Source organism: Herpailurus yagouaroundi, unplaced genomic scaffold (genome assembly GCF_014898765.1).
Source record: "Herpailurus yagouaroundi ecotype Mexico unplaced genomic scaffold, PumYag 253, whole genome shotgun sequence".
NCBI lineage: Eukaryota > Metazoa > Chordata > Mammalia > Carnivora > Felidae > Herpailurus > Herpailurus yagouaroundi.
Genome location: NW_024412470.1, coordinates 9,937,945 through 9,964,825, shown reverse-complemented (window position 1 = coordinate 9,964,825; position 26,881 = coordinate 9,937,945). Strand labels below are relative to the sequence as shown.

General features: G+C 51.4%; 1 protein-coding gene across 3 annotated transcripts in view; it reads left to right on the top strand.

Moving 5' to 3' along the window:
* The window catches only part of CUNH1orf226 (chromosome unknown C1orf226 homolog), a 252,274-nt gene that overhangs the window by 76,930 nt on the left and 148,463 nt on the right, over positions 1 to 26,881 (top strand). Inside the window, exon 1 of one of the 3 annotated variants that reach the window (XM_040461050.1) lies at positions 12,324 to 12,575. The exons of the other annotated variants lie outside the window; for them this stretch is intronic. The gene's annotated coding sequence lies outside the window, so the exon portion shown is untranslated. Of the gene's footprint in view, positions 1 to 12,323; positions 12,576 to 26,881 lie in introns of those variants that run through there. 3 annotated transcript variants of the gene reach the window in all.

The following is a 26,881-nucleotide window of genomic DNA, read 5'->3' as shown; positions in this document are numbered from 1 at the left end:
GACTCCTCTCCCAACGCCCGGAGCCCTTCCTTCCCACCGGTGACCCCCGCCCCCTCTCCGAATGTTAGCTTCCTGCTCTTTTCCATTTCTGGATGGATGTTTCTTTCTCTTTAATTAAGAGATTACCTTTCCATCTGAGCTATTGGCAAGTATTTGCCGGGAGATCCAAGGCAAAGCTGCCGGCTTACTGGAGCGCGACCCAGCTGCTCGGGGCCGCCCGTCTCACAGGCTCCGCGGAGATGCGCGGCTGTCGCTTCAACAAGTGTCAGACACGCGCTACGTGCGGAGCTCCCCTTGCATGGCCTTAAATAAACATCCCAGACGGATCTGCCCTATTTCCCATCTCTGGCCCCCCTTCTGAAGACACGATTTCCCAACTTGCCAGTCGCTACCTCCCTAGGCCCCTGTTGTATTCTCTTTCTTCTCTCCCCATCCCCGGCAAAATAAAGAACCGAAGCGCCCTTTACTGCTTGAGTGTAGAGCAGGTTATATATTCCCCTGGCCATGACCAGTTTGCAAGCCTGCTCTGCCTGGCCTGGGGGATTCGAGAGAGCCTGGCTGGGTCTGTCTGTGCAGGTTGTGGGGTCGGGGAGGCCGTCTCTGAGGAGAGTCCTGTCCACATTGAACTCAGTCTTCAGTGCTGGCTCTGCCCGAGTTTTGTTTTGAGACCTTTTCTCAAAGGGCGCTGTGGTTTCTGCTTCCCTCTTGGAAGTTCTGTGTCTGCGGAAAGTTCCGTATGACCTTTCAAGGTTTGTACTCTGTTCCAAAGGGGCTCTTGGAAATGGAAATTTTTTTTTTCTGAAAATGATCTCACAGATGATCAAAAGAAGCACATAAAAAGTGTGCCGTGGGGCTGGCAAGATCGCCAGTGTTCTCTTTACCTTCGGTCTGGGCTGCTGGGTCTGAGACAGTGTCTGGCCAGCGGTCCTTGGCTGTCCTTGGGGGTTGGGGCCGGAGAGACACAGGGCGGGGAGGCAGGAGGGGGATATTAATGCCGCGAGGAAGTCTAACTTGTGTTTTATTCTAGCAGAGGCATTCGAAATTGGGTTGACGTACTCAGTCTTGGAGAAGCTTGTGAAAGTGGAGTTTGACGTTCGGCATCGTCTTGGAGGGTTTGGCCGGTGGCTGTCTTGGATGCATTGCCCTGCTGATGCCAGGAAGCTGGTCTGCGTTGAAATCGCTCCTGCCTAGTAGGGATGGTGCTCTCTGAACCTTTGGCTGCCACTGACTTAGTAGTTCTGTGATCTTTGTAAAATGCGCTTCCTTTTTGGATGAAAGGGGGTGGGTAGTGATGGGGGGCTCTCAGGATCACGTGGATACCGACTCTAGTGCCTGACATGCATTAGGGGTTCGGTAAATGGAAGCTGCCATTAATAACAGTATTGGGGCGCCTGGCTGGCTCAGTCGGAGGAGCATGTGACTCTTAATTTCGGGGTCATGAGTTCAAGCCCTACGTCAGGGGTAGAGTTAACAACAAAAAAACCCACCTAGTGTTAATAGTAATAATAAAAGAATAACTATTTTTTTAATGGTTATTATTAATTTTTTTAAGGTTTATTTTTGAGAGAGAGAGAATGTGAGTGGGGGAGGGACATAGAGAGAGAGGGGGACAAAGGATCTGAAGCAGGCTCTGAGCTGACAGCACAGAGCCCGACACGGGGCTCGAACTCATGAACCGTGAGATGATGACCAGAGCTGAGGTCAGATGCCCAACCGACTGAGCCACCCAGGCGCCCCACTACTGTCTTTCTGAGCAGCATGAAGCTGGTACCCCATCTTTACTGTCCGATTGTACTTTGTGCTCATAGTGTGTATCACTCTGTCCTTTGATGGCCAGGCCGTTTGCCGTCTCCCTGAGGCTATACTCCGAGGTCCTCGAAATCCCTGACCTGTTGAAATTACATTCCGGTACCCAGCACAATGCCGGGCCCATGGGACGGGCTCAGTATACAGGCTTTGAGTAAATAAACGAACAAACGCCTCTAATTGACTTCTCTGTTTAACTGTTGCTCTCAGACTTCCTGTTCCCTACACTGCCGTGTGCTGGCCTTCGTGCAGGCCGAGTACCTGTTTGGACTGTGTTCTGCTCCCCCGGTTACCGTTTTGTTTGCCATTCCCTTTCTTTTATTCATGCTCGCCCTCTTGTTTTAAAACGTCATTCTTCTTTTCTGTTGCCATTCTGCGTCCGTCCGTCCGTCCGTCCTTCCTCCCTTCCTCCCTCCCTCCCCCCTCCCTCCTTCCTTCCTTCCTTCCTTCCTTCCTTCCTTCCTTCTTCCATTTTCTTGGATCGAATGTTTGTGTGACAGTGTTCGCTTTCCAACTAGATTGTCAGCGTCTTGAGAGCAACCAGATGCCATACATTGTATCTCTCTACTCTGGGTCGTGGACCAGGGCCAGGTATGTAATTGGTTCTAAATAAAAAGTAAAGCCAGGGGTGCCTGGTGGCTCAGTTTGTTGAGTGTCCGACTTCAGCTCAGGTCATGATCTCGCAGTTTGTGAGTTCGAGCCCCGCATCGGGCTCTGTGCTGACAGCTCGGAGCCTGCAGCCTGCTTCGGATTCTGTGTCTCCCTCTCTCTCTGCCCCTCCCCCATTCACACTCTGACTCTCTGTCAAACATAAACAAACATTAAAACATTTTTAAATAAAAAGTAAGCCAGGGTCAGAATAGGTCTATGAATTAGACGGTTGGATAAAGGGGTAAATGAGATAAGAATATCCTGGCTGATGGAACACAGTCTTGAGAGTTGGTCATGTGCCTGGGGTGGGGGGTGGGCAGGGGCAGGTTTTGGAGCCTAAATGTTTTGTTTAGATTTGGGTTTGGGGCGCCTGGGTGGCTCGGTCGGTTAAGCATCCCACTTCAGCTCAGGTCATGATCTCATGGTTCCTGAGTTCCGCATCAGGCTCTGTGCTGACAGCTGGAGCCTGGAGCCTGCTTCGGATTCTGTGTCTCCTTCTCTCTCTGCCCCACCCCTGCTTGCACTCTGTCTCTCTGTCTCTCAAAAATGAATAAACGTTAAAAAAAAAAAATTAGATCTGGGCTTTTAAGGTTATTTTTTAGTTTAGAGAGAGTGAGTGGGGGAGAGGGGCAAAGCGAGCGAGGATCCCAAGCAGGCTCTGCGCTGAGCGGGGCTCGACTCCACGACCCTGGGATCAGGATTTGAGCCGAAATGGAGAGTCAGACGCTCAGCCCGCTGGGCCCCCCAGGTGCCCCCAGATTTGGGCTTTCTGTACGTTGTCTTCCCAGTTCCTGGTCTCGTGTCTCCCAGTCACTTCCCCTGGCCTGACCTCAGGCACGTCCTGAGATGCCATTGCGCTCAGGGTACCGAGGCTGGAAAGAGATGGAATCTGGCTCTCAGATGGCTGAGTCCTGTCCAAGGAATCGCGGAGCTGCGGCCCTGAGAGCGCCTTAGTCAGTCTCTTGGGCTCAGGGTCACATCGTCTTGCTCAGTGCCGGGTGTTCACTTTCTTTTCTTCCTGATGATTCTTACCCTGTGCGAAGACGGGGGTGGCTTTGTAAGAGGAAACAGGAGCTGGTGGCGGAAGCTGTTGGGTACGGGGGGTGGTGGCCGGGGTTCACCGTGTGAGATCGTAGTGAGCCCGTCTCAGCTTTCTTTAAGGTTATGAAGGCAAATGTGGTGAAATGAAAACCCGTCCGCTGGCCTGGGGAGGGAGGCGGCATCTTTGATGGCGATAAAGGCAACGCGAATGGCTTGCGGCAACGTGGGGGCGTTTAGGGTTAGGGTTAGGACATCGTGGGTTTTACCAACGCCCGCTCTGTTCATTTCCTCATCGGGTTGATTCCAGGCTGTTTCTGTACGGAGCTTGATGGATCGGAACGATCGATTGATTCAATGTGGTTTTTTGGTTTGTTTTTTTTGAGGCTGGAAGGACAGCAGAAAACTCTACGCTGCCGGGGTTTCAGGGGCTGCCGTGTGCAGCGGAGTAGACGCGTGGCCGATGTCGGGATTGGAAAATGCTCTGTGGGAAGGAGCAGCCTGGTCGGGGGCTGCGGTGAAGCCAGGGATGAGGGCACCAGCTCTCAAGAGGGAACCGCTGGGAAGCAGCGGGAAGGGGGTACCGGGGGAGCATCCCGTCAGCACACCGACCGCCTCTGACCCACCTCAAGCGACAGAATGCAGAGCATCCCATTACAATAAGTATTGAAATACTTGCAGAGAGGCTGTTGGGAGGGAGCACGCTGCCTGGCACTTAGCAGGTGGCCAGTGAAGACGAGGGATCCAGTGAATGAATCCGGGCTGGAAGCCCCGGGGGCGTCTTTCTATGCACACCCGGCCCTTTTGCTGGTTCAGGCGGCAGCTTTTCTTTGCCAGCCGCAAGCTGATGAGCAATCGTGCAGACTGGTTGAAGTAGCTTATGGGTGGTTTTCCTTTTATTTCCCGGTCCCATCGTGAGTAAGGCCACGTACTATGCCGACGTTTGTGGGCAAGTGCGATAAAACGCGTTTTCGAGGGCAGAGTCCATTTCTTTGAGTAATAATTAACCACCATTGACATCGTCTTGGGTGCCGTATAGGAAATAATCAAGAGATACCCACTCTGTCTCCGGTGAGCGTTTTCAGGCCAACGCAGAGACCACACACGGTCAAACCTGAAAGGTGGCGTTATGACTACATACAAGCGGAAACAAAGGGTCGCCGTGTTTAATGGTGTCGCGCTGCGGGCCTCCCCTGCGTGTCCCCATGCGGGTGGAGGGCACGCGGTGCTGGGCCGCCCAGTGAGGAGCCCAGGGCCTGGCGGGGCAGGGGGTGCCCAGCGCGGCCTGGGTGTCCTGGCTGCTGGCTTTTCCGCCATTGCCGGGTCTCGTCGCGAGTTTTCTGGTCTGTTTGCGAAATGGAACAAGTGGATCGAGCCTGGTCTGTCCTTAAAAAATAAGTCTTGAGAACTAAGCAAAGTGCTTTTCAGTGGGAAGCCTGTGGGGACAGAGCCTGGGACGCAGACTTTAGAAGTAAGACAACGTAGGGGCGCCTAGAGGGGCTCAGTCGGTGACGCATCCGACTCTTGATCTTGGCTCAGGTCATGATCTCACGGTTCCTGAGTCTGAGTTTGAGCCCCACATGGGGCCCCGTGCTGACGCTGTGGAGCCTGCGTGGGATTCTCTCTCGCCCCCACTCTCTCTCTTTGCCCCTCCCCTGCCCATGCTCTCTCTCTCTCTCTCTCGAAATAAATAAACTTAAGACAAAAAAAAACAAAGGCAATGTAGGGTCTCTTCCGTGTCCTTTTAGGCTCAGGAGACACTTGCCTCTGGGTCACTCAGGGCCAGACCTAGAGCCTGGATGTGCTGTACCGCCCTCCCTGGGCTCCTCCAACCGCCGGGCACCAGCTGTCTCCAGTGGGGCTCCCCTGATGGAGGAAGGAGAGAGAGATGCCTGGCCCTCCTGGCCCCTGCCCTGCCTGGGGTCACGCTGTCCTCAGGCTAACTTGTGGCCCTAGGGCTGCTCTTGAGGGCTCCAGTGGAGAGAGCTTCAGGGCACACGCTGCGTGTGGGGGACACTTTGTCTCCCAGGGTCCTCCCCTCCCCCAGCTGCAGGCTCTGACCTGGTAGGCTTTCCTAGAAGGTGCGGTGGGAGGAAAGAGCCCGGGGGTTTAGGAGAGAGCGGGCTGTCCTGGTACTCTTCTAGGGGCTGGGGGCGGGGGCGGAGAGAGAATGACATTTCATTTTTTTTTTTTTTAATTTTTATTTCTTAATGTTTTTATTTTTGAGACAGAGACAGAGCACGAACAGGGGAGGTGAAGAGAGAGGGGGAAACACAAAATCAGAAGCAGGCTCCGGGCTCTGAGCCACCAGCCCAGAGCCCGACGCGGGGCTCGAACTCAACAGACCGCGAGATCGTGACCTGAGCTGAAGGTGGACGCTTAACCGACCGAGCCACCCAGGCGCCCAGAGAATGACATTTTAATTAAGGACTGAGTTGTCAGACCTGTAATCTTCCCTAATGGTCCTTATCTGCCTGTCTTCAGAGTCCTCTGCATATGAATCCGGGGCGCTGAGGCTTGAAGTTTCTGATCTTTGTAATATTCTCTCAGTCCAACCTTTTGTCATCTTGCCCTTGGTGAACAGCAGGCAGGAGCCAGCTCTTTCTAGAACAGCTTTTAAGAACCTTGAGGCAAAGACCAACCCAAAAAGAAACTTGAAGCCGAGGTGAGGTTTCTGGGTGGTTCTTGCTGACCCGACTGAGGGGCGGGCCTCTGGAGGACCTGGGAACCGCCGAGGCTTCTCCCCTCGGCTTCGGAAGTGGGTCACACCAGCCTGGGCTTTGTCGGTGTCTGTATGCAGCCAGTGTCCAAGTGATTGCGGTGCCTCTGACTCACATTTAATTAACTCATTCTTCTGTTGATTTATTTACCGACCTAATATTTTTTGAGAGCCTTCCCTATGCTAGCACTGGAGGTAAATGGCAAACCAGGCACTCAGTGTTTGCCTGTGGCCCTAGGCTGCAGTGCCTGTCTTGAGGCCTTCCGCACAGATTCCTCTGCCCCGTCTCCTATTTAGATGTGCCCCCCCCCCCCTCCGCCCAAGGCTGGAGAGGGGAGGAGTCTTACTCAGTCTCAGGGTTATGGGCCTCACTTTCCCAGGTAGATAGCAAGCTGCTGCAGGGTGGGATCAGGTTTTGGCCTTGTGCGTAATGCCCCGCAAGCAGTGGCCCCTCTGCGAATATGGAAGGACTGATTAAGCATGGCAGGGGCATTGCTTACAGTGGGCTTCCGCTGTCTTGTTTCCTCTCACCCGGGAGGCTCCAGGCCCCTGCCTCAGGGGAGGTAGGCCTGGGATGTACCGTTCGGTTGGCTCTAGGTTCCATTGGACTATCTCGTCCCCCAGAGGGAGCCTGAGGCAGGAGGAGACAGGATGGAGATTTTACTGTCGGAAAGGTGTCTTGCAAAGATGTCCCTTAAAAGAGTGGGAGGAGGGAACGGCATCATTTCGGGGTTTCCTGCTATGCTGCAGGTGCTGTTTGCTTCCTCAAAGTGCAGTTGTTTTATTTAATCTTTCAAACCTCTGTAGGGATCGCTAGATGGTGTGATCCCCGTTTTGCTGAGGACGTGCAGACGATAACTCAGGAGCACTGGCTGCAGCCCGTGTCCCTGTGTCCTCTTCTAGTTTTTTCTAGCCCTTCTGGGGCGTGTACAGATGTCCACGTAGGTGAAATCAGGAGCTTTGAGTGATTTGTTGTGCCTTCCCTCCCCCAGAAGTATCTGGGAGATGGGAACTCCTACAAATGCCCTTGATAATCCTTGGAGAGCAGACCATGGATTGCCTGTGTTGTGTGTGTATAAATCCCTGTAGACTCACCTGTTTCTAGAGTGAGTTCTGCTAAACCACCCACCTTACAAGCCAGCCCCCAGGTCATCTGTGGCCAGAGCACATCATTTCTGGGTTTGAGGACGATTGCGGAGGACTGGCCTAATTGACTTACCCACGTGAAATTAAGAACTGTGAATTCCATATGCAGATGCAAATTAAGCAGGATACAGATGGTCTCCTTGGTCCCAGAGCCCAGAGGGAAGCTGACAGGGGGTGGCTTTGTAAGAGGAAGCAGGAGCTGGTGGCGGAAGCTGTTTGGTACTGGGGGTGGTGGCGGGGGTTGACCGTGTGAGATCGTAGTGAGCCCATTTTCCTTCTTCGCCTCGGTTTTTCCATCTGTGAATGGGGAGGAAAAGTTACTGGCTGTTTTCCTTCCCTTTCTTGGTGCCACCTTATCCAGAAGTTGGGCTTCGGCGGGGGTGGGGGGTGGGGAGGATCTGCTGGCTGGCCAGACAGGGGTAAAAGCCGGGGTGTGAGGGCACAGATCTGTGCACAGGTAGTTGCGTGTGGATCTTGGGTAGTTTTCACCCTTGAGGCCCAGAATTTGGCTTTTTAACCCCCCCCCCCCCCCGACCTTCACTCAGGACCTGATGACCCAGGAAGAATCCTGAAACCTTCCACTTTACCTCCCAAAAGCCTGTGCTTGGGGCAGGGCATTCTAGCTCCCTGGGGTGCAGGCCCATGAAAACTGGCTGAACAGAAGAAATCTGACCGAAGCGCCCATGCATTTTGTGAGTCCATGGGGGCCTGGCCTTGGAGGTAGGGGATTACCTTCAGAGGGCTTAGAAGCTCAGGGCTTCTGCTACATCTCTCCTGGCACCCCTCCCCTGAGCTTTAGAAAGTTCTGGACTTGGTTCAGAGTGACCTCACCCCTGAGGAATTCTTTGGGGGTTGTGGGAGGACTTTTGGAAAACCAGGAGCTCTCTGGAGAGAGAGAGGAAGTGTGTATTGCTGTGGTGAGTTCCATCTTTGCCTCTGGAACCAGAACTGCTCTCTTCCCTCCTGTTGTGAGCTGGAGGGAAATGGGAACTTAGGCTGCATTAATAGAGATGCTATATCTAGAAGAAGGGAGGTGAGAATCGCATTCTCTGGGCATAAGTTATTAGGTCATACCTGGAGCATTGTGATGAACTCAGAACCCTTTTTGAAGAAATACGGGTACGTTGGAACGTGTTCAGAGGAGGGTTGAAGGGGCCACCCCGGTTTGTGGGGATGGCTGGGAAAATGGATTTGAACCTGGAGAGGGCAAAACTCAGGTTGTGGCAGGCTCTTCAGTATCTGAAAGGCTGTCCTGGGGATCCATGTGGGAAGGATCCCAGAGGTCCTTACATTGGAATCACAGAAATCTTGGATGGAGGCTTTAAGAAATGTTGTTTAATAGGAAGAAGAATGACTTTCATTTGGAACAGGAGAGGAGTAGTTTTAGTGTTTTTTTTTCCCCGCTTGTCCATCAAAATGATGTATTCATTGTGCAGCATTTGAAGAGGATTGAATAAAAAAAAAAAAAAATCCACGAGATGTCTGTAATACCCCTTATTCAGAAGCGGCCACATTAGCATTTAGCCCATTGTCTTCTATTTTTGTGCATTTTACCTTTCTTGACAAAGTTAAAATCATAGTGCATACGCAATTTTGAATCTTAATTTCTTTTTTTTTAATAACAATTTTTTTTTAATTTTTTTTTCAACGTTTATTTTTGGGACAGAGAGAGACAGAGCATGAACGGGGGAGGGGCAGAGAGAGAGGGAGACACAGAATCGGAAGCTGGCTCCAGGCTCCGAGCCGTCAGCCCAGAGCCCGATGCGGGGCTCGAACTCACGGACCGCGAGATCGTGACCTGGCTGAAGTCGGACGCTTAACCGACTGCGCCACCCAGGCGCCCCGAATCTTAATTTCTAAGTAAGGTTACAGGGAACCTTACTTTAATGGTTTAAATACTTTAATTTAATTTAATACTTTAATGGTTAACCTTACATTAATGGTTTGTGGTCTGCATACTCTTTTCATGGTTTCATAATATTCTATCCCAAAGATAAAACATGATTTTATCTAACATTTCTTCCAGTGAGGGCCGTAATTGATTTCCTGTTTTGTGCTTTTACAACAAACGTCCTTAAGTATAAATCTTTGCATGTGTTTTGGATTATTACTTGGGTTAAGGTCCTAGAAATGACTTCGCCAGGTCAAAGCGAAGGGACGGTTTTAAACTACCGATGCGTACTGCTATGTGGTTTTACAGAAATGTTTTACCACTGACACTTGGTATCAGTTTAAGAAGCTTTTCCCCAAATAGTCAGAAAACTTAAGCCCAACTGCCTTGAACAGAAAAGGAATGTATTGCCTTATATAACCGGGGAAAAGAAAGGTGTAGGGCAGGGCCTGAACAGAGGGGCTCAACTTGGGTCTCTAGGACTTGGCTCCCCCCCTTCCCCATCACAGAGGCTTTGTTGACTACCAAAGACCCCTGTTGGGGGTGGCCAAGGGGTGTGTGTGACTGGGTGGCCATAGTTGAGGGGTAAGTGTCCTCACCACTGGCACAGACCGCCTGAGCACAGAGAGGCTGTCACAGGAACCTGCTTCTTTCTTTGGTCCCATTTCATCTGGTTTTTGCTGACATGAAAACATTTTCCCGAGAAAGGGTTGATTAGACGGAGCAGGTAAGTGTGGAGCCATCAAGGGATTGTCCATTGGTTCATCCCTCTGTTTCTGTGCTTGTCCGTCTGTCTCTTTGTTGACCCAGGTTAGGGAGTGGAGCGAGCCTCGGGTTAGGAGGAAAGGTTGTGGATTTCCCTCTGGGTTCCAGCACTGTCCCCCTAATGCACTGTGCCCTAAGGGCAGTGACCAAAGCATAGCCGTGATGGGGCGCGTCCTCAAAAGCATTTACTTTTTCAAAGGCGACAAATTTTAAAAGGCAACATTATGATGAAAAGGCATTAGAGGAAGTAGCAATGGAAGCCAGGCTTGGGAGCCACCAGGGAAGATAATCAAAGAGTCCCTTCATTTTTCCCCCTGATTTTCAGACTCCACCCCCAGGCCGCTCACCATGACTTCAGAACCTGGCTTTGTGTCTGCTTTCTGCATATTTCCTCGTTACTTCAAGGGGGCTAATTGCAGTTCTGTGCTCTCAGGGGCTCACCGGGGAGCACCTGAAATGAAAAGGCGCACAACGGCACCACACGGATGCAAGATGATGTTGTAAGTGCTGAGCACCTAGAACATCAAAGCTAGTTCACCTCGCTTCCAAGAGGAGCCATTCGATCCCACCCAAGGGGCCCCAGAGGAATTGGCCTTTTTTCCCCTCTTTGGTAGAGAAGCCCAGAAGGAAGGTTGGCAGGAGATTCAAGGGCCGCTGAGGGTCCGTACGTAAAGATCAGGACTTCCAGAAAAGTATACAGTAAATGTGGGCTTGCCACTCTCGCCAACCCTGCTCTTGGGATGATACAGACTCTCTTGTCAGAGCCGGAAAGGGCACGCAAGAATGATGGGACTCCCGCCGGCCCCTCCATCTTCTTTCAGCTACACCGTGCTGTCCCTTGCGTTCAGACCTGCCATGCATGGTGCACTTGCCCTTACTCCCCACCCCAGAGCTATCAGTCATCGTTCAGATTACAGGTCACATCCTTCGATTTTTGTCCATTGTTTGTTTGGGAGACTGAAGGGCTAGTCGCCGATGATGGGGAGACTAAAACTTAGGGCTCATGCATTTGCTTCCTCTCGGGTATGAAAAACCCCAGGTCCCACGAGTGGCTGGCAGGTGTTGGAATGGTGTGCTCACCCTGAGCACAGTTCACAGTGGGAGCCGGGAGGAAGGTGCCCCGTGTCCTCCTGTCCCGTTGGCACTCTCCTGTGCACACCTGCTGTGGGCATGTTCGGGGTTAGTGCGTCTTGCTCTCTGGTGTGGAGTCCCAGCTTGCGATCGGTGCAGCTGCCCTCGGCTGCTGTTGGAGTGGTTTCCAGAAGGGAGTGGAATGGAAGAATGTAGATGTCAAGCTGCAGCTTTCCTTAATTCTTAGAAACGATCACGAATCTGAATCACTCAGTCGTTGCTGTCATTTTCTGGGGATTCTATGTGCGCACGTGTGGCTGTGGGTGCTCGCGTGGGATGTGAATGGGTGGTGATTTGTTTACAGGGTAGGACCCGGGAACGTTGAGAAGCAGCTACTAAAATTTACCCAAGATTTTTGCAGAAGTGGATGGGAAGATAACTGGGCTCCAGGCACAGCCGAGCATTCATGAGGCCGAATGACACGTGGCATCGAAGGGTTTTGTAATACTTCACGTGGCATGAATGTATTGCCAGAAATCCCAGTGCTCATCAGTTTGTCCTGGAGATGAAACAGAACTGACGCCTAACTTCTTTCTTTTTTCTTTTTCTTTTTTAAGTTTATTTATTTTGAGAGAGAGAGCGAGCAGGGGAGAGGGGCAGACAGAGAGAGAGAGAGAGAGAGAGAGAGAGAGAGAGAGAGAATCCCAAGCAGGCTCCATGCTTGGTGTCGAGCCCAACGTGGGACTTGAACTCACAAACCACGAGATCATGACCCGAGCTGAAACCAAGAGTTGGACGCTTACTGACAGAGCCACCCAGGCGCCCCAAGATGGTGCCCAACTTCTTAAAGGGTGAGAATGTGACCAGAAGCCCTGTGAACCCCAGACAAGAAGCTGGTTCCTGGTGGTTGTTGATACATTTATTGAGCAAAACATTTGTTGATTATTGTGTTGGGCCTGCTCGTGCCCGCACACGCGTTCCCTCACTTCTTCTCGCAATTCCAGGATCGGTTTGAGTTCTATTTTAGGAGTTTTTAAGAAGTAGCTTCGGATTTGTTTCAGAAGGCGTGGATGTTTATCTAATGGGGAGCGGTGTGGACTTGTGCAGGCTGACGGTAGCACAAAGCATTAAGAGCGAGCTTGGCTCTTTCTCTACCTGCCATGCCTTTTTTTTTTTTTTTTTTTTCCCTTTCTGGCAGAGAGTAACTGTGAAGTGAATGGAGAAAGCAGAACTCGTTAAGCAGGATGCTTCTTGGAAATGGGACTCAAAGTTATAGGGTTCTTGCGTCTCTCTAAACACAATGCTCGTATTGCCACACTCGCATTTTCCATTTCTGCATTCCGTCCAGGACAACAAAAACAGCTTTTCTGGGGAGTCTTCTGGTGTCATCACTGGCGGAGCTTTTTATTAAGGAAGGCTGTGGAGATGGGCGGAAGGCGTGATCGGCACTGAATTGCAGGTTTGGGACTGGCAGTCGCCTTGCCGTAGGTCAGTGCCTCGCTAATCGCTAGTTCTGCTGTGAGCCACCCTGCAAAATTCCCAACTCTGCAGATGACCTCGTTCTGCGAGCCAGCGGTGCTTTGGGAGCCTGTTGGTGGTTCTTCATTTTTCGTGTTCAGAGGTCTCCTCAAACTGTTTCCTAAAGGTTTGTTTCTCCCCCACTTTCAGAGGATTGTTTCTGATGCATGTGACCCGTATTTGCTTCCCTAAGATGCTGACCAGGAGTGTGTGTGTATCAGGGATCCTACCTCTTTGTCTTTCGGTCCACTTTTTCTCAGCCGAGAAAGTGAAGACCTCTTTCTTGTCGTCATTTCTTTCTTTTTAAATTTTATTTTGTTTTTTTAAGAGAGAGCAGGGGGACGGAGGGGCAGAGGAAGAGAGAGAGAATCTGAAGCAGACTCCACACGCAGCATGGAGCCCACTTGGGGGCTCGGTCCCATGACCCTGGGATGATGATCTGAGCCGAAATCAAGAGTTGGATGCTTGACCGATGGAGCCAACCAGGCGCCCCGTGAAAACCACTTTCTAAGCAACCTGGGGATCCTCTATTTACATTTGGAAAGGGAAAACAGTGGCATACAGCCTTTCAGGGAATGTTACATAAGTACTGGAAAGCTCAGAGAAACGGGGGTGGGGTGGGGGGGAGGGGGTGTGGAATTGGGGGTGGTGGGGGAGCAATGTGGAGCCACGTCTTTGGATTAGAATAAAGGGCTCTTGGGGCGCCTGGGTGGCGCAGTCGGTTAAGCATCCGACTTCAGCCAGGTCACGATCTCGCGGTCCGTGAGTTCGAGCCCCGCGTCGGGCTCTGGGCTGATGGCTCGGAGCCTGGAGCCTGTTTCCGGTTCTGTGTCTCCCTCTCTCTCTGCCCCTCCCCCGTTCATGCTCTGTCTCTCTCTGTCCCAAAAATAAATAAAAACGTGGGAAAAAAAAATAGAATAAAGGGCTCTTTAATTCAGGGAGCTCTGGAAAGGGAAGTGGACTGAGGCATTTTAAACCCATTTCCATTAAAATTGTTTTTTCCGTATTTTTCTGAGTCCCTAATGGGTTGATCAGATTTGTTGGAGCATGGTGTTTTAGTCTGCTTGGGCTGCAGATGAATTCACCGCAACAGAAAACCACAGACAACAGAAATTTATTTTCTTAGCGTTCTGGAGGCTCAAGGTCCGGGTGCCGTAAGGGTTGGTTTCTGGCGAGGCCTCTTTTCCTGGCTCACGGGCAGCCTCCTCCTTGCTCTGTCCTCACCTGGTCTTTCTTCTGTGCATACACACAGTTGGTGTCCCTTCCTCTTCTGAGGACGCCAGCCCTATGGGATCAGGCTCCACCCTTTGACTTCATTTAACCTGAAGGCCTTGAAGCCTTGTCTTCAAATACAGTTTGGAGGTTAGGGCTTCAACGTATGACTTTGGTCGGGGGGTGGGGGGTGGGGGGTGGCCCTCCAATCCTTAACAAATAGGAAGATCTTACAATTTAAGGGTCAGCACACTAGTCTCATCTACCTGTTTCTGTAAAGTTGACTGGAACACAGCCACACCCATTCATGCATAAGTTGTCTGTGGCGGCTTTTGCACTATTAAGAGGAGAGTTGAGTGGTTATGATAGTCTGTGCTCCAAAATCCCAAGATATTTGCCGCCTGGCCTTGTACAGGAAAAGTTTGCCAACCCCAGAATTGGGTGAGCCTTGTTGTAAGAAGAGAAGGGATTATCAGGTTTTGCATCCGTGATTTCTTCTCGTTGGCGTACAAGTGGGCATTGTTTGTTGTTTACAGAGTACATAGGATAGGAAAGGAGGACAAAAATTGCCCCATGGCCAAGGAGGTCCTGCCACGTGGTTGGTACATGCCAGGGTTTGCTGGAAAAGGTAGCTGGGCTGGGACCTTGCTGTGTGACCGCGGGAAAGCCACTGTATGTCTCTGAGCCTTGATCTCCTCCGCTGTGGAATGGAACATAAGGGGGCCTGTCTCCTCACCTGCTTGCTTGGATCCAGTGGACTGAAGCCACAAGAGCATCCTGTGAATGGTAGGAAGGCTGCATAGACAGGAGGGATTAACCAGTACCTATTTGTGCTGCAGCAGCTGCTGTAGATACGTGCCTTGTAAAACTACCCTATTATTTAGAGACTGAGAAATATTTGGATGGTGGTTACGTGCCGCTCCGGGAAAAGCAGTCGCCAGTAGGATTTTTATCACATAATTAGAGGCTCTGTTAAACGTGCTGGTGACAAGCTGCCCTACCCTGCTGCCTGTGTGAACACGGACGAGGGACCTCGAGCCTTTTCCCTGAGGATGTCCTGGGACCGCGTTCCTGCTTCATTCCCTTCCACGGGGCCGGCTCCGGCCGGCAGAAACTCTGGGAAGAGCTAGGCATAGTGCCAGTGACACAGGCCTCAGGGACCCCTGTAAAATCACCAGCCACCCACCGGACGCCTCTGCTGTGCACACTGGCTGCCGGTCAGCCCCGTTGTGTACGTGCACCGATGTGGGGGGGGCCAGCCGGAAAGCTGGGGAACAGTGGACCAGGGAGGACTCTAGGTTAGGAGGAGAGACCAGGGCCATTCAGGGCGTTTCTTTACCCACCCGTTGACTGATTTATCTGTGCGTTCCATCGCCCGGTTTCCTCCTTCTAAGGACGGCAGCCCTGTGCACTCTCCAGGGTTGTGGTGAGGAGTGAAGGAGATTCCGCAGACGGCGTTAAGCAGGCTGTCTGGCATGGAGCAGGTGGCCGTTAGATGGTAGTCCCTATTTTTTTTTTTTTATGTTTGTTTATTTTGAGAGAGAGTGTGTGAGCGGGGGAGGGGGAAAGAGAGAGGGAGAGAGTCCCAAGCAGGCTCCGAGCTGTCAGCCCAGAGCCCGACGCGGGGCTCCAGCTCCTGAACCGTGAGATCATGACCTGAGCCGAGATCAAGAGTTGGACGCGTAGCCGACGGAGCCACCCAGGAGCCCCAGTGGTTCATGTTTTTGTGGTCATTTCATAATTATATCCTATCCATCGAGTCCACATGCTGTTCCAGGCACTGGTGAAGACACACAGGTTCCCGGCTTCCGTAGCTGGTGATGATGTGGCCGGTGGGCTTCGCGTGGGTCCACCAGGCACGCCTGTCTCACAGCGAGGCTGGGGAGGCTGATGCTGTCCCTTAAGTCAGCCCGTTCACCTGCCGGAACACCCTCAGCCTGCCCACCCCAGACTCCCCTCTCCTCCAAGACCAAGCTGGGGACCCATCTTCTTCCTGAGTAATGTTGGCTTTCGGGTGTCTTCCTTTTAGCAGAATCCCGAAGCATTTACACACCCAGTGTAACTTTGGGTTGCCTCACACCTTGCATTGTATAGTTGTTTTACGTAGCCTTCGGAAAAGAGACGTGTCTTACTTCCAATTCACGATATGCCTGTAACCTGACACATGCATGTGCTCAATAAATACTGAATTGGATGAATTCTTAAAGCAGTTTTTTTAAAACATTTATTTATTATTGAAAGACAGAGACAGAGCGTGAACAGGGGAGGGGCAGAGAGAGAGGGAGACACTGAATCCGAAGCAGGCTCCAGGCCCTGAGCCGTGAGCACAGAGGCCGATGCGGGGCTCGAACTCACGAACCGTGAGATCATGACCTGAGCCAAAGTTGGACACTTAACCGACTGAGTCACCCAGGCGTCCCTGAATTGGATGAATTCTGGTGAGCGTCTACTTGAGGGTTTCTTAACCTCATCACTACTGTCATTTTGGACCAGATAGATCTTTGTCTGGGGTGGGGCAGGGAGGGGGGATCTTGTGCCCTATAGGATGTTAGCAGCATCCCTGACCTCTGTCTGCTTCATATCAGTAGCGCCCTCCAGTTGTGACGACCCAGAATGTCTCCAGACACTGAAACATGTCCCCTGAAGGGCAGAATCACTCCTAGTTGAGAACCCCTGATTTACTGTGTTCTAGACGTGCCATGTATCTCGTCTCCTCAGTTAGGTTATAAATACCTTGGGGGAGAATTTTCATTATCTCCACAATGCCTGTGTACAGACGATAGAGTAAATGTTTAATAAGCGTTCGTTTCGATAGGCTCAGCTCATTTTCCTGGTTTGTACCTCCTCCAGCTGGGGCCGGGGAGAACCGAAAGTCTGAGGCCGTATTCATCATCGTCAGTCAGCGTGTATTAGATAAATACTTACAATTTCCTGGTTTTTATTTTGCTTTCCTTGCTGACTCTTGGGTCCGGAGTGCCTTACGTTCAGAATGCCAGCACTGGGAGGAGTGGACGGGTAGCACGTCCCTCGTTCAGATTTACGTTGGAGAAACTGATTAATAGACTAGGCTTATGGGTAAAGTTTTTCCTCCTCTGGATTCTCACTCACGGCATCACACCTCTGCGGGGACTGTGTGTTGGCCATTTTTATACAAGCTGGTCCTAAATTTGCTTGGGAGTAGTTTCCAGAAAGGTTTGCTGTGCCCTTCCCAGTGTGGGCACCAGTATGGGGCCCAAGTGCCCCAGGGCTCAGTTTTACCTGTAAGGTTGGACCAGGATAACCAAAGGCCGAAGGTCTAGGCCTGTATGTTGGGAGCAGCGCTGGACTGAATGTGTGTGCGTGTGCACGGCAGTAGTGAGAGTGGCCCACGGTGTTGTTGGGAAAGTGAGGAAGGAGCGTACCCCAGGAGAACTCAGTACGAGGAGACCCAGAACTGAGGAGAGCTCACATTACCACCCAGTGGCTGTGAGGACTGAGCGAGGAAGTTTCACTTCTCCAGGCCCGGGCTCGCCCTTGAAGGAAGAAGAAGGATTTAAAGGATCTTTTCCGTCCCTCCCGCCTCTGACCACCACGCAACTTCTCCTTTACCCTGAAGTCCACTTCTTTCGTGCTCCTGGAAGAGAAATGGATGAGGCAGGCTTGGGCCAGGGCCTTCCCAGTACTTAGTGGAGACCAGGCTCTTGCTGGCCGTCCGTCTTCAGCTTCTGGACAGACCGTCAGGAAGCTGAGAGCAGAACCAGGTGTGGTAGGCAGGCAGATTTGGCCCGGGAGAACTTTCTAGCTGCCAGGGTTGTTGGAATGTGAAATAGCCCGCAGAGGGAAAGCGCCCTAGGCACTGGCGGTGTTCTCTTGCCGAGGCTGATCCTGGCTCGGCAGAAACTGAGCTATCAGATCAGTGGCCAGACTGGGTGACTCCAAGTCCTTTCTCACCCTGTGCATTAAATAAAATTTTTTTCGAGGCATCTGGGTGGCTCAGTCAGTTAAGCGTTCGACTTCGGCTCAGGCCGTGATCTTGCTGTTCGTGAGTTCGAGCCCCGCGTAGGACTCCGTGCTGACAGCTCGGAGCCAGGAGTCTGCTTCAGATTCTGTCTCTCTCTCTCCTCTCTCTCTCTCTCTCAAAAATAAATAAACATTAAAAAGATATTTTTATATTGTTAATTTTTCTTTATGTCTTGAGATCCTTGAGAAGAGAACAGGAGGGGAGACGGACAGAGCTGCCGTCTAAAGACAGGTTTCTTGGGGTGGGTGGGATGGGTGTTCAAGTGAGGACACTGATGGGCAGAGAGCATCGCTGTTGTTACATTTCTTCAGAAACTTCCGGGTGGGAAGCGGGCTGCCACGGGGGAGCCTGGAGAGGCCGTGGTAAATCTGAGATTTTACTGGCCGTGGGGTCCTGGCTTGACCTTCTTGGGCCAGTGGCCGGCCCCGGCGCTGGGCCCAGCTCTGTCCCTGGGAGCCGTCCTGCCCGACTGAGGGGCAAGCAAAAGCCACGTGGTTTCCCCTGCTGCTTTCTGTCGGTCTCCGCGCAGCTCTGACTCCGCCGTTCAGGGAGTTGGCTGTGACCGAGGACCACAATTAATCCACCTTCTCCGGAAACTGTTTGCTTCAGGCCCTTGACTGTCCCATCACCGGCCTCTCTGAGACCGCCTTTCTCTGTGACGTCCTTGCTTCCCACGACAGCATTTTTGTCAGGCTCCATGCAGCGCCCGCTCCACTCTGTCATTGACCGGACGTCTTTATGCCACTTGTCACCACCTCGAGGCGCTCGTCACCCATACTACTCTCTGCTTCTACGTATTCAATTTTTTAAGATTCTACATATAAGTGAGGTCATGCGGGTTTTTTCTTTGCGTGTTTGGCTGATAGCACTCAGCACGATGTCCTTCGGCTTCATCCACATTGTTGAAAATAGAGTCTCCTTCCTTAAAGCTGAACGGTAGTTCGCGATGTGTTTATACACACCATCGTTTCTTTATCCCTTCGTTTGTCGAAACCTCGGTGGTTTCCACGTACTGTCTGTTGTGAATGTTGGTGCATGAGGTGGGGGGCACAGATACCTCTCCGAGGGACTGACTTCATTTCCTTTGGGTGCACGCCCAGAAGTGGGATTGCCGGATCACGTGGTAGTTCCATTTTTAATTTTTTATGGAACCTCCGGACTGTTTTTCCGATGTGGCTGCACCAGCTTACATTCCCACCAGGAGTGCACAAGGATTCCCTATTCTCCACATCCTCACCAACACTTCTGTTGGGAAGAGTCCTCCAACAAGTGTGAAAGGATATCTCTTTCTGTTTCGAAGTTTATTTGGTGCCTAGTGATGTTGAGCACCCTCTCGCGTACCTGTTGGCCGTTGGTACGTCATTTTTGGAGAAATGTCTGTTCAGGCCCGTTGCTTATTTTCTAATTGGGTTATTGGGCTTGTTGCTGTTGAGTTGTCGGGAGCTCCTTATGCATTTTGGACATTCACCCCTTAGCAGATACATGGTTTGCAATTATTTCCTCCCAACCCGTAGGGTGCCTTTTCACTTGCGGACGGTTTCCTTTGCTGTGCCAAAGCTTTTTAATTTGTTGTAGTTCTACTTGTTTGGGCTCTTGTTACCTAGCTTTTGGTGTCCTAGCCGGAAACTCATTGCCAAGGCCAGTGTCAAAGATTTTTGCCCCTCCTGTTTTCTTCTAGGAGTTTTGCGGTTTGGGGTCTTAAGTCTTCCTTCTCTTTTCTGTTGATTTTTATGGGTTAAGAGAAGGGTCCGATTTTATTTTATTTTTTTCTGCCGGTGGATATCCAGTTTTCCTTAAACCATTTATTGAAGAAACCACCCTTTCCCCATTGTATCTTCTTGGTGCCCTTTGTTGAAGGTTAGCTGACCATATATGTATGCATGGTTTATTTCTGGGCTCTCGGTTGGCTTCCGTCGGTCTGTGTTTGTCTCTCTACGCCTGTACCACACTGTTTGGGTTACGGTGACTTTGTGATCGCGTTCTGAATCAGGTAGGGTGATGCCTCCAGCTTTGTTCTCCCTTCTCAAGATTGCTTTGACTCTTTGGGGTCTTTGGGGTTTCATATGAATTTTAGAATTAATTTTTGCTGTGTTTGTGAACGTCTAGTTTCCGAACTCTCTCAGGCAGGGCAGTGGATCCCGCTGACCAGGGCACGTGTATGTCGCATTACCAGCTACCAGATGAGCCCGGAGGCTGTCCCTTGGAAGTCTGTGCCTTGACTACTTTGAGCTCAGATGGCAAGCTGCTGATTGTTGCCCAGCGAAACCATCCCTGACTTTGCTGAACAGTATGGGGGGGGTGGGAGTGTGGAGTTGTATCGAGGTGGGGGGGGAGTCGAGGGCCCCCGGAGTCGGGGGGGGGGATCAGGGCGGGGCTGGCTGCCTACTTCCCCAACTGTGAGGAACCTAGGTGCAGTTAGGCAGTGACCTGAAAACCCTGGCATGTATGTTTCCTTAGGAGGGACGTGAACTTGTGATCGTGGCCCCTTATGCCTTGTTGTGTACATATTTAGATACCCTGGCAACTCTCCTCTTCAGCACTAGCTGTAATAACCTACCGCATTTCCTGTCTCAGGGCCTTTCCTTATCTACTAATTAGCTCCTTTGTCTTGCCCCTTTAATCTAGCAGTAGTTGCACAGGGAGCTGCCTGCCTAGGAATTTCTGCATTAAGCGAGGAGGCTCTCCCACGGATCCTGTGCAGGCATTTTTGCTGACAGGCTGATCTGGCCAGAGCTGTCAAATCCAAGAGACGGGAGACCTTTCACCTTCACCTGGGTCACGTGCTGTGGGGAGAGAGGGATGGGCCCGTCCCCTACTCCCTGCCCTGACTGTTGAAGTTAGCTGACGTTCAGTTGCCCAATCTGCAGTCATACTCCACTAATTGGATTGTTTTTAAATTCTCCTCTGGATGAATTACGAGCTTTCTTGACTTTTGCCAGGCTGCCTGGAGTCAGTCCCAGCCCGGGCAGGTGCCCTGCCAACTTCCCTGGCATGTGCCTGTGCCAGCGCACTTTACTATCGACCCCGAGCTCTCCCGTGGAAACACCGAGCCCGGAGCCCTGGAGAAGGTGCGGCCGCTCCTGTCGTTCTGAAAGGCCGCCTTTGTCCTGTGGAATGCCTGTCGCAATGAAGCCTGATAAACAGCCAGCTCGTTTCTCCCGTAAATCGACATGAAAGAACCTTGCCCACTAGGAGCAACTTTACTTGCCTCTTCTCGTCTCCTTTATTCAAGCCTGTTTAATGAATAACTGTTGAAGACCCCAAATCTTGCACTGTGGTGCCAGGCATTGGAAACTGGGGGTGTCGAAATTTGGGGCCCTTGTTCTCTAGGACCTTAGGCTTCTGGCTGGACACAGAACGCGTGCTTCGGAAACCACGAAAGAGTACAGTGAAACCTTGGATTGAGAGTAACTTGTTCTGCGAGGGTTTTACAAGACGAACAAACGTGTCTCATAAATTTTAACTTGATAAACCAGCAGTGTCTTGCGATGCGAGTAGTACCTGACCCCGAAGGTCACATGATCATAACTGACTCAATGGTTCTTGAAATTCGCTCGGATATAGGAGTGCTTTGGATGACAAGCATGTTTCCGGAACAAATTATGCAAGGTTTTACTGTATATAAAATGGAATTCAAGGACATGCCACACGCATGAGTGGCCTTCTCTGGCGACCTCGTGAGACCAGAGCTTTCTCTCGCCATGGGGTCCAGAGGCCCGCTTCCATTTCAGTTCCCTAACGGTTTTTTTGTTCATTCAGGAAACACCCATTTGGTGCTTCCTCCCTGCCAGCTGGGCTAGGCGCTTGCGACGAGGAGGTGAGCCTAAGACACGGCCCTCAGTTCTCTCACAGTCTAGTTGGAGAGAAGAATAAAGAGGGAGGTGAGCCCGCATGGCCGAAACGCTGTCCCCCGTGGTAAGGGTAGGCCGCCATGCGAAGGAGCGGCTGGATTTTTACTTTGCAATTTGTCTCCTGATCAAAAGCAATCCTCAGTGTTTCTCTCCTCCTACCCCCAGTCAGATGGCTGATGAACCTCTTCTGCCGTCCCGTCCATCTTGCTGACTTTTTGAAACGTCCTTTTCCTCACCAGCCACCTCCCACCACGCGGGAGCTCCGTGTGTGCGCTCAAACGTGTTCACGAGTTCTGTTCCTCTGCTTCTCTTGCCCTTTCTAGTTGCTTGGAGTTACTCAGTCACCATTACGATCTTTGAATCTTAAAATTATTTTGCAAATCACTCCCCGCCATCCCCTCCAGGGCCATATCAGCGAGTGGAGCATCAAAACCAGAACAAGTTGGGGCACCTGGCGGGCTCAGTCGGTAGAGCACGCGACACTTGATCTCAGGGTCATGTCATGAGTTCAAGCTCCACGTTGGGCGTGGAGGCTACTTAAAGAAACAATCATAAAATTAAAAAAAAAATACAAAGAACAACTTCAGTATAAAAAAACAAAACAAAACATTTCTCTGGTTCTGCCCCTAGCACTACAGTAAGACTTTTTTTTTTTAAATTGATTTATTTATTTTGAGAAGGAGAACACGCAAAGGCGAAGGAACAGAGGGAGAGAAGGAGAGAGAATCCCAGGCGGGCTCTGCACTGTCCTCACGGAGCCCAACGCCATGCTCGTGAACTGTGAGATCGTGACCTGAGCCGATATCAAAAGTTGGACGTTTCGGGGCGCCTGGGTGGCGCAGTCGGTTAAGCGTCCGACTTCAACCAGGTCACGATCTCGCGGTCCGTGAGTTCGAGCCCCGCATCGGGCTCTGGGCTGATGGCTCGGAGCCTGGAGCCTGTTTCCGATTCTGTGTCTCCCTCTCTCTCTGCCCCTCCCCCGTTCATGCTCTGTCTCTCTCTGTCCCAAAAATAAAAAAACGTTAAAAAAAAAAAAAAAAAAAAAAAAAAAAAAAAAAAGTTGGACGTTTCACCGACTGAGGCACCCGGGTGTCCCCTCTACAGTGAGACTTTTATGCTGCTTTGCCCTGAAGCTTATCCGGGTGTTTCTGAGCACCCCCGGGAGGTGTCTCATGGGTCCTATATCCGCTTTCCTCCCGTGGCCTTTACGTCCTCGTGACTGTTCTGAACATGCTCCCCGACACGTCCCGGGAAGTGCCCCTCTAGGGCCCTACGACCAGAGTCGAGCCACTCAGCACCTGCTGAGGGCCGCTGCAGTCCTGCCCCCGTGCTGCGTGAAGCTGCCTGGCCGGGCCACACTGGTCATGCACCGGCACCTGCCAGGGCAGCTGCGCTGCTGTGCCCTCCTCCGGCGTGCCGAGACCTTTACCTGCAGCTTGGACAGCCCTGGGCGGTGTTTTTCTGTTACTCTGTGAAGTCGTGCTGTTTGTGGTCTTTTCCTAAGATGCAAACATGAATCCGTGGCTACCAGGCCACAGGACACGGTGTTCTGCTTAGAATTGCCCTGCTCCCTGGACTGAGCCCTGCCGCTGGCTTGCGTTATTTCTGAGCACCGCTGGGATGTCTTCTGTCAGAATGGCCCCGCAGTCCTCCACTCACGCCCAGAGAGGCCTGAATCCTCCAGAGTCCCTTTGGCTCAAGTGGCGACCTTTAGAGTACTTAGAATTTTACTTAATTTATTTTTTAGTGTGTCTTTTGCGAAAAGAGAGCATGCCAGCAGAGGAGGGGGAGAGAGAGAATCTCCAGCAGTCTGCACGCTGTGAGCGCAGAGTCCAATGTGGGGCTCGATCTTGGGAGCCGTGAGATGGTGACCTGAGCTGAAATCAGGAGCCTGATGCTTAACCGACTGAGCCCCCCCCCCCCCCCGTCCCCAGGCACTTGTGTCGTCTCCTTTAGGTGAAACTGAGGCTCAGGGCGAGACCTAGCAAGATCCAGACAGACCCTTTGGTCCAGCTCCAAATTGGCGGTGTTTTTCACCATACTGGACCGCTCCCCATTTGGGTCCACATCTGTTGTTGGCCTCTGTATGATCAAATGAGTGTGGCGTCCCAATTACTGTTGGTGCCAGCCAGGCAGAGCGAGTATATGTGGCTGACTCACCAGTGCCAGAGCAGAGGACGTGACCTTGGCATTAGCCCTGTGAATGTAATTAAACTCGTGTGTACACTTTTCTCTTTCTCTTTTCCCCTTTTCGGTACATTTCTCTGATTTGCTCAGCATCAGTTTTTAAATCACCTCTTGTTTTAAAGCACCTCTGTTCTGCTGCTTGGTTCACGACTGACTGGTGGCATCCTGCCAGCCATTGGGCCACAGCCGCTTCCGCCCGCAGGTGCAGGGACGATCACGCTGTCATGGGCTCAGCATCCGGAACCTTCACGTAGTCTCGTTGATTTCTCACAAATAACCGCGAGGGAAGCAGTATGATCCCCTCGTTAGAGATGAAGAGACTGAGTTGTGGAGAGACTCACTTCCTGAACGTATCACAGTTGATATGTGGCTGCCTTGGGATCAGAACCTGGGTCTTCCTGTTCCTGGAGGCCCCACCTCTATGCCCACGAGTGCGTTTCTACTGTTGACCAGCCGAAAGTCTGAGCTTCCTGGGAAGATTCTATTTGCAGCAGTCCCGAGACTTTAAAGTTTGAAAATCACTGGGAGGCAGAATCTTCCTTGCCTGGTGACCTGAGGTCTCACTCTGGGTTGAAATGAGGTCACCTGTCCCTACAGAGCCTCTGTTTCCCCTGAATCTGTACAAATGGGCTGCATTATCAGCCCCCAAACATCAGGTTAATGAATAAACTGCCTTGATGACTGGCTCTGAGCTTTCTGACCCATCTGAAACCAAGCCTCTCTCTGCTTATGCCCTTGAGGGATCCCAGGAAGTTTCCATAATAATGCAGTTGTGACTGCCAATGGCTTCCACTCCTACCACCCCCCTGAGCCAAGTCCTGCAGGTGTCACCACCCTGCGGATCTTGAGAGAGTGTCTTTAGGACTGATGAGGGGCTTGCTGGTCTCCGGGGGCCACGGTCATGTGTAGTTTGCTGGGAGCAGTAAAACACCTGTAAGGCCAGTTTGCCTCACTGAGTGGCCCCCTACTCCAGCCCCCTGCTGTTCCTGGAGCCCAGCCTATCAGGCAACAGACAGGATGGCAGGAGTGGCCCTGTCCCCTCCAGTGGCCCACGCATGTGGGGTCACTTTCAGGAGCTTCCTCTGCTGGAGGGCAGATACAGCTCTGGGCACTGTGGGTTCCACACTGTTTCGGCAGCCAGTTTGGAATTTCTCTTCTCTGCCCTGCTAGGCTCCATATCACCAGAGCATTTGTTGATGACTTGGCCTCAGCGAGTCTTTCGCTTAGTTTTTGGTTTGTCTTAGGACGGTTCCGAAGGGCCCAGGGGAGGGTCTCTGGGGTGACAGCAGCTTCATGTGCAAGCACGGTGTTACGTAGTGCTTAATGGAGGGTTGGGGGGCGGGGGAGGGGGTGGGGATTCAGTTACACCTGGGTGTGGGGCGTGACTCCGTCATTTGCCAGCTGTCTCCCCGAGCAAGCTCCTGAACTTTCCAGCCCTGCCTCTGCTGGTAGGGTGGGGGGTCAGAACGTTCACCTCATTGCGTTGCCATGACAGGTGGCACAGTATGTCCGGAGCCTCCACCGGGGGGTGCATGTACGTGCTCAGTAATACTAGCTACTGGGAGTGGCTGCCCCCGGGGATGTGGGCTGTCCCCTAGAATTATTTGTTTAGGTCTGGTTTCATCATCTTTCCATCTCCTGGTCCCCAGGGATCTGGTCCTTCTGCCTTTCTTTAAAATGACCGCTCTTGGGGCACCTGGGTGGCTCAGTCAGTTAAGCTCCTGTGGCTCTTCTAGGGCCCAGTGTTTGCTGCGTTTTGAAGGACAGAAGCTTCCGTGAGCCCCTCTGGGTTGCTCTGGTCAGTGTTTTCCACTCTGGCTCTAAAGCCTCACACTTTGGTAACCTCATCAAGCAAACCTAGCCTCTCCCTGTGGCCTCGTGCCAAGGGCCTGCTGTCGTGTTCCACACGGGTGTTTATTTAGTTACATATTGCATATGCTTGGAATCTTTAGGGCCAAATGGGGGAGGGAGGGGTCAAAGTTGATACGATTCACCACTCCCATGTGTCTTTTGGATGACGAGTCTTGTTATCCAGAATTGGTTGACGACCCATCAGAGCTCTGTTCCAGGAAAAACCAATCCAAACCCTTTAAACACTGGTCTTTGAGGCGATGGTTTGCCTGACGGCAATGGCGCTCGCCTATTCAGGGACTCCCATTGAAGGCCTGCTGATTTTCTGTCTTCTTTTCCAATTTATAGCTAGAATTTCTTGCTGGGGAAAAAGAAAAAATCAACGTTGTAGCGAAGACCATGAAATCGCCTTTTCCATTCTCCCATCTAGAGAGCTTATCACCATTAACACCTCTGGGAATCGTTGATTTCTTCTTGTTTTTTTCCACGCACATAACACACGTCAGTGCTCGACCCACAGCTCACTGGCTTTTCGACCTTGAGCAAATCATTACACCCCAAGCCTGACTTTCTTCTGTTCTCAAATGGAGAATATTAAGTAACTCCTAGGGCTGTTAGTAATGTTAAATTTAAAAACCATGTCAATATTTAACATAGCACTGGAACATGAGCCTTCAAATGCCAGCTACTGATTTTTTTTAAAAGGGAAATGGGATCATACAGTACATACTTTCTCAGCTTTTCTTCTCACTCTGTGGTAAATTGCGGGCATCCTTTCATGCCTGTATATACAGAAAATCCCCATTCCTTTGTTAAGAGCCTCACAGTGTTCTATTGTATTGATTACATCATAATTAATATAATCATTTCCCCAGCGAATTAAAAAATTCTTTGCTCTTATAAAGAAATGTTGCAGTGGCTGTGATTGTATGTCTCTCTACACCTTGTATTTCTACACACCTTTTTGTTAGATGCGGAATAGCTAAATTGGAGGCTGTGCCAGTGTTTCAGGGACTATCAAATTGCTTCAGTGCCCGCTATTAATTTCAGCCTACGCAGTATGACTGAACAGTGTTTTTTTTAGAGAGAGGGAGCGAGAGAGAGCAGAGGAAAAGCAGAGAGAGAGGGGGAGAGAGAGAGAGAGAGAGAGAGAGAGAGAGAGAGAGAGAGAGAGA